The sequence below is a fragment of the Schistocerca cancellata genome, chromosome 10 (genome assembly GCF_023864275.1).
Source record: "Schistocerca cancellata isolate TAMUIC-IGC-003103 chromosome 10, iqSchCanc2.1, whole genome shotgun sequence".
In the NCBI taxonomy this organism is placed as follows: domain Eukaryota; kingdom Metazoa; phylum Arthropoda; class Insecta; order Orthoptera; family Acrididae; genus Schistocerca; species Schistocerca cancellata.
In genome coordinates this window covers 10,553,451-10,566,446 of record NC_064635.1, presented here as the reverse complement: position 1 = coordinate 10,566,446, position 12,996 = coordinate 10,553,451, and the positions used below count along the sequence as shown (strand labels likewise).

Genomic DNA, 12,996 nt, shown 5'->3' with positions numbered 1-12,996 from the left:
AAACGATGGATAGTTAATACATGATATTGGTAACTATGATTTAGAACAACTCGGTTGCAAGGTTTGAAGTGGAGGTCTTGGAATTTTTCATGGACACAATTGTAATCAGAGTTGAAAAATCATTTTAAAATTCCTAGCACCTGGAGTCAAGTGCTACTCCATGTATTTGTAGTTCCACATCTAGTGTGACTTTAATTTTAAAGTACTCATCAATTCCCACTGAATATGGTGCTTGAAGGTAATTTTAAAGTACTCATCAATTCCCACTGAATATGGTGCTTGAAGGTAACACTGACCTAAAGCAACCCACTAAATCAGAAACTGGTGAACATTGCATTGAAACCAACCACAAAATGAAACACAAATGTACAAAAATTCTGCACAACACATACCACTATTGGGACTGTGTATACAAGGAGGGGGTCAACAGAAACCTCCGATCTTACTCGTCGGCTTTGACCCGTGACGTAAGCGTGTTGTGGTGTGTGACGTCATTATGGCGCGGAGTTTGGTTTGTGATTGTGGCGTGTTTGTAGATGTCGTGTTGGTGTTTGTTGTGCCCTCTGGTGGTGTGTTCATGGTTTTCGTTTGTTTGGTGTGTTGGGGCCGGTTTGCTGTTGCTCAGTGGTGAGTGCTGTGTTCGTGGTTTTGAAGCGGAATTTGTATTAGTGAGTTAACGGTTTTGTGTGATGGTTAATGTAATGATAATTGCTGTACGTCGGGTGAGTTTGTTATTGAGTGTATTCGGTTGTGGTTTTTTGTTCAGGAATGGATATGAAAGACCGCATGAATAGTGCTCGGTTGAGGGTGATGATGGGTGAGACACCGTTAGAGCTGATCAAATTTCTACAGCTATGTTTGTTTGCTATGGTTTGTGGTGTTTTTTGATTTTTGTATTGGTGGATGGGATCGGGAGATTCTGTTGAGCTATATAGGTCAAGGGAAGTGTTCGATCCTAATTTATGGGATCGGGAGCTGTTGTAGATGTATGTAGGTTTAAGGGAAGTGTTTGTTTGCTATGGTTTGTGGTGTTTTTTGAGTTTTGTATGGGGGGATGTGATCGGGAGGTTCTGTTGAGCTATATAGGTCAAGGGAAGTGTTCGATCCCAATTTATGGGATCGGGAGTTACTGTAGATCTATATAGGTCAAGGGAAGTGTCTGATTCCGGATAAGAATGTGTTTTTTGGTATTTGGTCAGTTTTGTGATGTCGATTTTTTTCGTCGTTTTGCGTGGTTTTGTATGGCGGTCGGTGGCTACATTTGTGTATATTTAGTTTCTCCCCACCCAAAAACCCCCAATTTCCCACGCTTGTCCCGTTAGAGTCATTAGGCTTTTTGTGAAACCTGTGTATTTCAGTGTTTATGATACGTATGCGATGTTTTTATATCCGCCATATTGGAATTGTCGTTTATGGTCGTTTCCGCCATATTTGTGACGTCATGGGTCAAAGCCGACGGGTAAGATCGGACTCTTCTGTATTTCCCAAGGAGGCTATTAAAATCTGGTTACGTGGGAACCTAATCAACAACAACAATGTATTTCAACTTAGTCAAGTGTGGGCTCCAGCACTGAAAATTCTCCAAACACAGTGAAAGCGGAACACTGCGCACGCCAAAGGTGGAGTGCAGACTGAGGACCGCACTCGAACCGTGAGCGCGAGCTACCACCACTACTGTAGCATCACATAGTGTGGTCCATACATGGGTTCAGTGGAGGGGGAGACTATATATATGACCCACTGGTCCAGGATGTCAATGAGCAGGGGTAACCTGATGATGATGGCATGTTATGCCATCAAAAAAATCTTTCAACAATGGTCAATCAATCTCTTTGCAAGCCTGAGAGACTATCAAGCTGATAAACTTTGATGAGATCGCTGCAAACGTGGTACTGTTTGTAACTGGTTGCTTCTTTGTATTTTGTGAATAATTGCAGTAATTCCTTAAAATTATTTTTAAATGATAAAATGTTGCCATTGCAATCAACATATTATTTTAGGTGCTACAATTATATGTTGGACATTACTCAACATATATGTGGTCTGATTTATACTTAATAAAAAGAATGTAGAAAATGTAGGGTAAAAGTGCATTTACAGTGTACCACAGCTTTCCCACTACATGCTGCTGTTTGTAGTTGTCAACACGATGAATTGTGGGAAGTTAACTAAACAAATCTCGAGTTGGTTGTTGGTAGCCAATCAGAGTGCTTGTTCATAATTTCCTGTGTTTCGTAAATAAAATTAGCTGAGTATTAACAACATTGTCAAAATTTTCTGTGAAATCGGAAATAAGACGTAAAAGGAGCGTATTGTGATAACGAACATGTGTTTCTGGCTATATTACACATCAATCTATCATGGCACCTCTATTTTCATGTTGAGATTTGTTGGCTACGTCAACTTGTAACCAAATTGTCACATTCCATTGTAACCAAGGCCTTGGGCTTTGCTACTTGTTAGTTGGTCAGCACATTAAATTTTCTTCCATTCACATTCACTCTTAACAAAATTGTCACATTTGAACCTAATCTAGGCCCCGGGCTGTGCCACACGTTACTATGTCAGCATATCTAATTTCTTTTACATTCGCATGTGTAGGCTTTGCAAAATTGCAACCAAATTGCCACACTCCAATGTAACCTAGGCCTCGGGCTACACTACAGTTGATTCAGTCAGCAAATCCAGTTTTCTTCCCATTCTGCATATCAGAAACAAATTTTCTTATTCTTTGGAAAGAAGTAATTAAACTCAGCTATTCTCAGATATGTGAACTGATTGGCTACGACTGACGAAAACAAATTGCCAACAACAGCAAGTGGCGGAAGAGCCTGGTTCACTGAAGAGCACTTCAGTCAGGGTTAGTGTCGGTTTCTATGTCCTGTTACTTAACTAGTAACCAAACCAGGGAGTCATTGCATCAACTACACACAGATAAATTACAATGAGTATTCCACAAGACTAAGTCTTAGGCCACTACTATTCTTGCTGTGTGATGCCATTTCATTTGGGTCATTTAAACCTACTGGTACTGGAGGGAGGTCAGTCTATCCTGTGAGATAATGATGCTGTGGCATGTGATGTTGGACATGCACAAAGAGGAAGAGAACCAAACATTGACAATTACCTTTTTTGTGTTTGTGTGTTATTTTGTATAATGTAGATTTGACAGATTAATCCGTAGTGTAGTCTGAGGTATAGATTAGGATGAAAGGTGACAGTTTGGTAGTGAATGCAAAATTTTAGCTGTTGTGATTAAGGTGATCAGTAGCATAGCTCGAGTCTTAGGTTAGGTTGAAAGGCAACAATGTGGATACGAAGTAGCAAGGTAGTATCAAAGCTTCTGCTTATTCTTTTATTTACACTAGTAGGCAGAGTTAGTCCTTTTTGCTGGGTGCACCAGTAATTAATGCCAAGTGCAAAGGCATCAGCAGAGAAAATAGTGAACATTTTTGTAGAGCATGCTAAATGGTATAGCACAAATTGGCTAGCATTAATATTTGGGGCAGGTTCTTTTTGGGGTAGGGGAGAGGGGAGGGTAGACAGTTTATCCACTTGTGTACTGTCAAGAGTGCTCCATCCCAGTTAATTTACTGAACCAGCAATGAATAATAAATTGAGTAGGCTACATATTTTGAAGGTTTTTGGGTTAACTTGAACTGTAAGTGTGCAGTAGAGTTGCTAAAATGTTTTGATACATCTACTTCTAGCATAAAACTAATTTGTTCATGTTTGCTTACTTGGTGGAAGGTGCCCAAGAGCTCATTAAATTTGACTGTTAATAATATCTGTTGATGCTAACTCAAATTTTGTTTCATCTACAGCTATACTCTGCAAGCCACCTTATGGTGTGTGGCAGATGGTACATCTGGTACCTGTGAATCCCACACACTTGAGCAGTATTCTAGAACCGATTGTACGAGTGATTTGTAAGCAATCTTCTTTGTAGACTGATTGCACTTCCCCAGTGTTCCACCAGTAAACAAAGTCTCCCACCTGCTTTACCCATGACTGAGCCTATGTGATAATTCTGCCCCAGGGTATGAGGGCATGCCCTCGTCTCACACACTTTCATGCATATGCACCAGTCTGTGTGGATTGGGAACTTCTTGCGCCCTGGCTGCTGCTCCTGGCACTGCCACAGATGTCTCTTCAGTCACAGCGTCATTGCCATTAACTTTTCCACCCATTCCTGTTTTGTTCATGAAGGGTTGATGGGAAATATGATAGCTTATTTTCTCAAAGTGATCATTTCGCAAGATGTGTGTTAGGAAATATGATGTTCGTCAACTTCTCTTGTACATAGAGGATCTGAGAATGTCAGCAGTAACCTCCGTGACGCACAGAGCCTTCCTTGTACTGTCTGCCACTGGAGTTTGTTGAACATATCACTAACACTCCCACGCATGCTCTACAGTCCTTTGAAGAAGCGTTCCATGCTTCATTGGACCTTCTCTTAGTTAAATCTTTTAATACTGCTTATCCTGTGAAGAAACACTCCACACTTCGTGAGACCTTCTCTTAGTTAAATCTTTTAATACTGCTTGGTAGGCATCCCAGGCTGATGAATATTATTCAAGAATATGTCGAAAAAGAATTTTGTAAACCACTTCTTTTGTTTATGAATTTTACTATGAGCCTCAGTTTGCTATATACACTAATGCTCATAAATTAAGGAAAATGCTGACACATGGTGAAACAACACTCTGGTAGGCAGTTTGAGGTTTTAAATCACCTCAGGCTATGACTATGTGGCGCATTTGACTTGCGGTCATCGCACGGTGGCACTCGCAGCGGTCCACATATCCAGAGGTGTGTTGGTGCATGTCAGAGTACGGTGCAGCGAGTAAGTGTGCAGACTTTTTCAGACATGCTAATGGCGACTGTGTGTTGGAAATGGCTCAAAGAACACACGTTGATGTGTGTAGCACGGGCCCTCCGTGTGCCACAAAGTGTGATCTCACAATTATGGCAATGATTCCATCAGACAGGAAACGTGTCCAGGCGCTACAGTACGGGACGTCCACAGTTTATAACACCACAAGAAGACTGATATCTCACCATCAGTGCCCGCAGGCGGTAACGAAGTACTGCAGGTAGCCTTGTTCGGGACCTTACTGCAGCCACTGGAACAGTAGTCTCCAGACACACAGTATACAGACGACTGACCGGACATGGTTATTCACCTGGAGACCTGCAAAGTGCATTCCACTGACCTCTGGCCACAGGAGAGCTCGTGAAGCCTGGTGTACTGTGTTAGTACATGGTCATTGGAACAGTGGTCCCAGGTTATGTTCACGGACGAGTCGGGTATAGTCTGAACAGTGATTCTCGCCAGATTTTCATCTGGCGTGAACCAGGAACCAGATCAGATGTCCTTGAAAGAGACCTGTATGGAGGTCGTGGTTTGATGGTGTGGTGTGGGATTATGATTGGTACACGTACGCACCTGCATGTCTTTGACAGAGGAACTGTAACAGGCCACGTGTATTAGGACGTCATTTTGCACCAGTATGTCCGCATTTTCAGGGGTGCAGTGGGTCCCACCTTCCTCCTGATGGATGATAACACATGGCCCCACTGAGCTGCCATCGTGGATGAGTACCTTGAAATGGAAGATATCAGGCGAATGAAATGGCCTGCCTGTTCTCCAGACCTAAACCCCCATGAGCATGTCGAGGATGCTCTCAGTCGACATATCGCTTCACGTCTTCAACCTCCTACGACTCTTCAGGAGCTCCGACAGGCACTGGTGCAAGAGTGGGAGGTTATACCCCAGGAGCTGCTCGACCACCTGATCCAGAGTATGCCAACCCATTGTGCGGCCTGTGCACGTGGTGATCATATCCCATATTGATGTCGGGGTACATGCACAGGAAACAGTGGCATTTTATAACACGTGTTTCGGGATAGTTTTCTGAACCTATCACCAGTACCATGGACTTACAGATCTGTATTGTGTGTGTTCCCTACGGGTCTATGCTATTAGTGCCAGTTTTGTGTAGTGCCACGTTGTGTGGCACCACATTCTGCAATTATCCTTAATTTATGAACATGAGTGTACATTACCTGCTATTTTTTTTATTGGTCATTCCACTTTAGGTCGCTGTGGACAGCTATTCTGAGAGGTATTTTACAGTTGTGATGGTATCCAGTGATTTCTCACCAATGGTGTAATTGAGCAGTAATGGATATCTCCACCTATTTACTCTCAATCTTACGTTTTTTTACCTTTAGGGTAAACTGCCAGTCCCTGCACCAAGCTTTCGATCCTCTGCAGGTCCTCTTGCAGTTCACTACAGGCTTTGCAACCTTCCTGTAGACAACAGCATCATGGAGCTTCCAACATTATCCACTTGATCAGCAATATAAGTTGTAAATATTAGTACCTCTATAACACTCCTTTATGTTACCCCCAAAATTACCTTTTCTTTTATCAATTTTGGTCCACTGAAAATGTTGTGTTACATTGTGTTGTGTTGTAACTTCAAGGAAAGCTCTATCCAATCTCATATATTATCCATTATTCACTAACTTGAAGTTTGTTCTCTGTAAGGCAGTGCAGAAGTGTATTGGATTCCTCCCAAAAACCAGGGAACATGACGTCAAATGTAGCTATATTGGCTCTACTAGTTTCAGCTATTTAGTAATTTTCAGTAGCTCATAATACTTCACAGTGTCCTATGGCTGTGTCAAAATGTGTTATGACTGAGAAGGTATCTCTTCAAGCCCCTGATAGAAGACTCTACAGAGATCTTCTGTTCTTCGACAAGAGTTGTTCAGGAAGTCGGCAGTTCGTTTTTGTCTCACATGACCAACTTGCAATAACCTCCTGTTTTTATCAGTCTCCCCGATGTGTGGTGTGTCATCTTTGCTATTATTCAACATCTATTAACACAGCAGCCCTGTTCTTTTGATAAATATAACAGTACTAATGGACAAGTAGCCTGGCATTGTCTCCCCTGCTGCCCACTGCGAGGCAGAATGCTGCCTGGTGGCACTGTGGACATGTGATCCGGGAAGGAAAGCATGTAAATGGAGCAGAGATGAATGAGGATCGTTCTAGCAATAAGGGCTGCAAGTGGGTAAATCCACTGACATGAGCAACTTCGACAAAGTGCAGATTGTCATTGCCTGGCACCTGGGAGCTAGCATCTCAGAACTGGTTATGCTGGTTAGCTATTGAGGTTCTACAATCATGAGCATCTAGTGAAAATACTCGAAGGATAGTGCCATCAGTATTTGACAAGGTGTCGGATGACCATGTCTCATTTCAGAATGTGGGGTTGGAGGCTTGCCTGCTCTGTGAGCTAGGATAGGCATCTATCTGTGTCAGAGCTGACAGAGTATAGTGTTTATTTTTTCCCTTTTTCCCAATATCTCTTTACAGCCTTTCAGTAGTGTCCCTGCTTCTCTATGACTGATCCCAACATCTTGGAAGCTCTGTTATTCCATCCAAGACACCACTTCTGTTCATCTGTCAAATGTCTCGGATAATGGTGGCAGATAGCTCTTCCAGAGAAAGACGAAGGTGTCCACGCTTAGGTTTTTTCAACTTTGGCAACAAGTTGAAGCCTGGTGGACTCTTGTCTGGACCGCAAGGAGGATGCGGCAACACTTGCCATCTGTATTATTTGCTCAGTTTTTGGGCTACAACATTGCTGATATGTGGATGAGCATTGCTATGGACAATGAGTGGCACAGCCTCCAACAGCTGAGATCGGATTTTGAGCATTTTTCTACGCAGAGTTTGTTTGAAGTTACGATAACACACTGCTGTGTCACTTGTTCCACGTGGGACTTTATCCGTTACGATGATTCCTTGGTAATCGTAAGCAAAAATCATCATTTGCTTGAGCTTTGATTGTGTGGGTCGAAATTTTTTTGAATGTGGAGAATCTGAAGTTCTCCACATTGGACCTTGATTTCAACTTCAGTTCAAAGTCCGTTATCTACATTTCACCAAGAGTGACAATTCGACACAAGAATCCTTGAGCTTCACGGTTGAATCGTTGTTTGAGCAAGGGTGCAGCGTTAAGGTGTTTTTGTGCTGTTCCTCAGCAGTTAAACAGTGTGCGGCCCTTGTTGCAGAAATGTTTCTCTTTTTCAAATTGTTTGTCAGAAAATGGAATACTGATGCTGGGGGAATTCCCATGACTTGAGAGAGTTCCTCAGAAGTTGCATTACCATCTTCTTCAAGAGAATTTTTTCCACAAATTTCACATGTCGTTCATCTGTTCCATGTCTTGGATTATCGTGTATTGCCATACTACCATCACAAAAATGATTAACACAATGTGAAACTACTATGGTCAATTGTGAACTCACCACAAACTTCACTTAACATGCTATGGATTGCTGTTGGGTTTTGCCGTGTAAAGTTTTGATCTTGATGTACAACCTCTGACCTTCAACAGTCACAATACCCGACACCCCTGAAGGGTCCATTTCTATGTCATGCCAATTTTATGTTAAGAATACACAGAAAAATAGTCAAAAACATGTGCTTCTTCCTTAAGCTTCCAATCCACAGGAATACCAACCTGTGCATTATTAATGAAATGTCACTCATATATCAGATTATTGTGTCAGACTGATCTTAAGTGTAGGACTTGGTTATTTTGGAAGGTGATAATTTGGTTGCTAATTGGGGAATCCAATGAATGTGTCACAGGTGGTAGACTTTTCTGTGCACAGCCCGAAATATGAGGAGGTACCCAAAAAAAACTGGAATTGGTTTTTAAAAGCTGTATAGCTTCAAATTGTCTACGAAACAACCTTGTCCCCTTTGACGTATGCTCCATTACAACTAATAAATTTTTCCCACCCGTGCTTGCACTGTTTGAAACAATTTTTGTAGTCATCTGTAGAAATGGCGGACAGCTCCTTGCCCCCCATCCCCAGTTTGACTTCTTCAGTGTTGTCAAATCTGTGCCCTTTCGTGCCCCTTTTCATGCGTGGAAATAAGAAAAAGTCGCACGGAGCCAGGTCAGGCAGCAGAACCATTTTATTTTTAGCCAGAAACTGTCTGACAGAGCTGGTTGTGTGTGCCGAGACGTTGTCATGGTGGAAGAACCAGTCTCCTGTGTGCCCAAATCTTCCGTTAAAATGCGCTGAACTCAGCTCCAAGATAACCCACTGATCTCTATCAGTTGTCTGTTGATGGTCTGTGAGCACAGGCTCTTGGAATGTTTTCCAATATTTTCGTCGATTCAGACAATTAATGGACATCCAGAACGAGGTTCGTCGTCATTCGACATGTTGCCATTTTTAAATCGAGCAAACCAATCATACACTTGAGTTTTTCCCATAGCATCATCTTAGTAATCTGTTTTCAATATTAAAACAGTTTCAGCAGTATTTTTACTGAGTAGAAAACAAAATTTCACAGCTGTGCATTGTTCACTTAAACTTTCCATCATAAAAATGAAACCAGAACAAAATAGTGCCAGCAAAACCTGTCACTGCAGATGAACAGAACAAGCCAGGTTGACAACATGGCTGGCACTGAACTGGCAAGGAGTTGCTCTATACAGGCCTATTGGCAGAAATGCGTGCTACACAAGCTCTGCCCACGGCAATGTTACTTTAGTCTTTTTTTGTGTACCCCCTTGTATTGATTAGGTTGAAAGGTCATAGTTTGGCTGTGAGTTGATGAGGTCAATAATTTGTTGTAACAAATTTATTTTGTACGTAACTCTTGACAAGAATGTATTAGATCAAATGCCAACAAATAAACTTTGACTTCTTTGAGGTATGTATATTGGGTTGGTATCACTGATTGTGAGATAGTCATTGCAACAATGATTACCAGAGTAGAAATGGCAATTGAAACAAGTATAGCTATGTCTACGTTCAGTGAATTATGTAAAGAGTCAGTAGTGGCATATCTCAGGGAGGAAGCTGAAAATTTATCTCTGGGTAGGAGATGTGGAGCAGGGCCAGGCATGACGTGCCAAACAGCTCACGATCTGGGTGTGCAGGCCAAGGCTCGGCCTATCTTGCCTTTGCTCGATCCTTCACAGAAGTACTCGGTACAGAGTGATGTTCAATTTTTTGTGGTATGAAGGATATTTAGAGCTCCCCTGGCTGTATGCACAAAAAGAGGCAGTCTAGTGATCTGTCATCACAAGCCTTGAAAACTGAATGGGAATGACAGAAGAGAGGGACGGACTTCTCAATATCTATTACATGTGTAATTGACAGGTACTGCAAATTTGCTATGAAACAGTATTAAAGTACCATGCAGAAAGAATTTGAAGATTTAGTTAGCAGTGAAAGAGCAAAAAATCGCAACAATCACTAGACAAGATTCATTGTTCCATACATCAAGAAGCACTTTACACTAACTTTCAGAGATGGAGCACACGCGGAAATTGGTGGTATAAATGGTAAAATTTCTGAAGTCACATGCGTTATTTCAGTGTCAGTTGCAACAATTTTGGATAGATGCATTTGAAAAGAAAATTGCATAGTGGAAGTGACAAATTCTGCCATAAAACACTGTCCATTTCTCTAAGTGTGGTGGCATTAAAGAAGACACAAGACTTTAAGAGTTCATTGTGGCTGTGAGAGAATTAAGAAGGATAGTTTCCTAAATATTTTGAGGATACTACCAATCTTACATCTGTTTTTGAGACCACTTGCCATTTCATTTGAAAGCGTCCCTATGCGTGTGCAGATGTTACTGATTGATGTGCAGTGTAATTCCCATTTTAAAGACAAATCCGTTTATGTTAAAATTGTCCAGGATGTTCACATTGTTTTCTTCAAGTAGAGTTTCCACATTTCCATTATGAGGTTACAAAAATGTTTCAGTATTTCAATTATGAAACTAAATAAGACACAATTGCTTGACAACCTGAGTGCGAAAATCTGTGGAATTGTTCACTTCTGTCCGTATCTGACACTTTATACCAGAAAAAAATTATATTATGTTTTTAGTGCGCCAAAAATAATTAAATAATACTGAAAATTTGTTTTGTTTGTAATCTATGCTGTTGAGAAATGTGAAATATAAAACAAAGTCGTTCGCTGTGTGACTGCATTGACATTTAAATGCGACATGTTTGCAGTTTTTCCCTCCTCGTGCTCAGACGTTGTGCCGTGGTGGCAGGGGAAATGTGCAAGTAGGCTGAGTGCTAAGGCACTCGTGCCAGGGCTCGACTCTGAGCTGAATTCTTGTCCGCCCCTGATACGAGGAACTGTGTAGAAGAATAGTTGACCAAGTAATAGATACGTACGTACCTAGAACAACAATTAACGATAGGAGGAACCTTCCATGGTGCACACTACAGAGTCAGGATCAAAAAACTTTCAAAGAAATGGCAGCTACTGCACAATAGATCTAAAATGAAGCAAAGGGTTTTAGACATAGAGATGCTAAATGAAACACGTCAAGAGCGTAATGCATGAAGCCGTCAGTGACTTACATATCAGAATCTTATTGAAAGATCTCTCACAAAACATAAAGAAATTCTGGTCGTATGTTTAAGTCTGCTAGTAGTGGCAACAAAGTTAGAGTTCAGACTCTCATGGATGACAAAAGAACTGAAATTGAGGAAGCAAAAGCAAAAACAAAAACACTGTATGCTGTACTTAGTTCACAGATGTTCATTTTCGAAGGAGGGTCCAGAACTATTACTTAAGTTTCATTTGTGAACCACTTCAAAAATAAGTGTAATGATTTCAGTGGCACTGAGAAATAACTGTCATTGCTGGACTGGAATCCAGGGCCTGATGGAGTCCCTGCCAGCAGCTATTTAGAATTTGTGGCCCAGTTACCCTTTATTTAAACATAATAAACCATAGATCACTCAAAACTAACTGACCAGCAACAGAAACTTTCCGCAATATAATCCTCCTGTGACACTAATATCCATCTGCTGTGTAATTTTATAACTTAAAAGTTATCATGAACAGAATTAACTGTTATTTGGAAACCAGCATGGGCTCTATGTAATCTATTTTGCAAAAACACAACTTGTAGTATTCTCATTTGACATCCTGAAATCTGTGGATTGAGGCAATCAGATGCACTATTTCTCGAGTTTTGAAAAACATTTCACTCAGTACTACATGAATCCTTATTAATGTAAGTATGTTCATGCTGAGTAACAAATGAAATTTGTTACTAGTTTGATGATTTCTTGGTAGGAAAGACTCAGCATGATATCTTTGACGGAAAGTCATCACCAGATGTGGAAATAACTTCAGGTGTGCCATGATGAGGTATGTTGGGACCCTTGCTGTTCTTGTTTATATATTAACAACCTGTCAGACAGTATTAATGGTAACCAGGCCTTTTGCAGTGGATGAATAATGATGTGGGGTCCTGTCTTAGGAAAGCTACACTAACATTCAGTCAGACCTTAATAAGATTTCAGAGTGGTGCAAAGTTCGACTGCAAAGTTCGACAATTTGCTTTAAATGTTTAGAGATGCGAAATTGTGAATAGCACAAAATACAAAAAATGGAGTATCGTACAACAAGATTGATAAGCTACAGTTGGAACCAGTCAACTCATGCGAATACCTATGTGTAACAATGTATGTGAATATGATGTTGAATAATTGTATAGTGACCGTTGTAGGTGAAGCAGATGGATGACTTCGTTAGCAAGATACTGTCAAAATTCAATCAGTTTACGAACAAGGTTATTTACAAAACACTTGTGTGACCCATCCTAGAATATTGCTTAAGGCTCATACGTGTAGGACTAATAGGTGATATTGAATGTGCACAAAGCAGGACAGCATAAATGATAATATGCATATATGACCCACAGAGAGCTTCACAGAAATGCTGAAAACCATGAATTGGAAGACACTTAAACTAATGTCAGTTATCCTCTAAAATCTATTTCCAATGTTTCAAGAACCAATATTGAGTGAAATGTGTAGGCATATACGACAGCTCCCTCAAATGTCACTGTTGTAATTTCCAGGAAGACAAAATTGGACTAATAACAGTTCGTACAGAGGTTTTTAAACAGTC

At 40.9% G+C, this 12,996-nt stretch overlaps 1 protein-coding gene across 2 annotated transcripts in view; it reads left to right on the top strand.

The window, feature by feature from the left end:
• The window catches only part of LOC126106373 (Golgi resident protein GCP60), an 88,043-nt gene that overhangs the window by 1,916 nt on the left and 73,131 nt on the right, over nt 1-12,996 (top strand). The gene's annotated exons all lie outside the window — the stretch shown is intronic.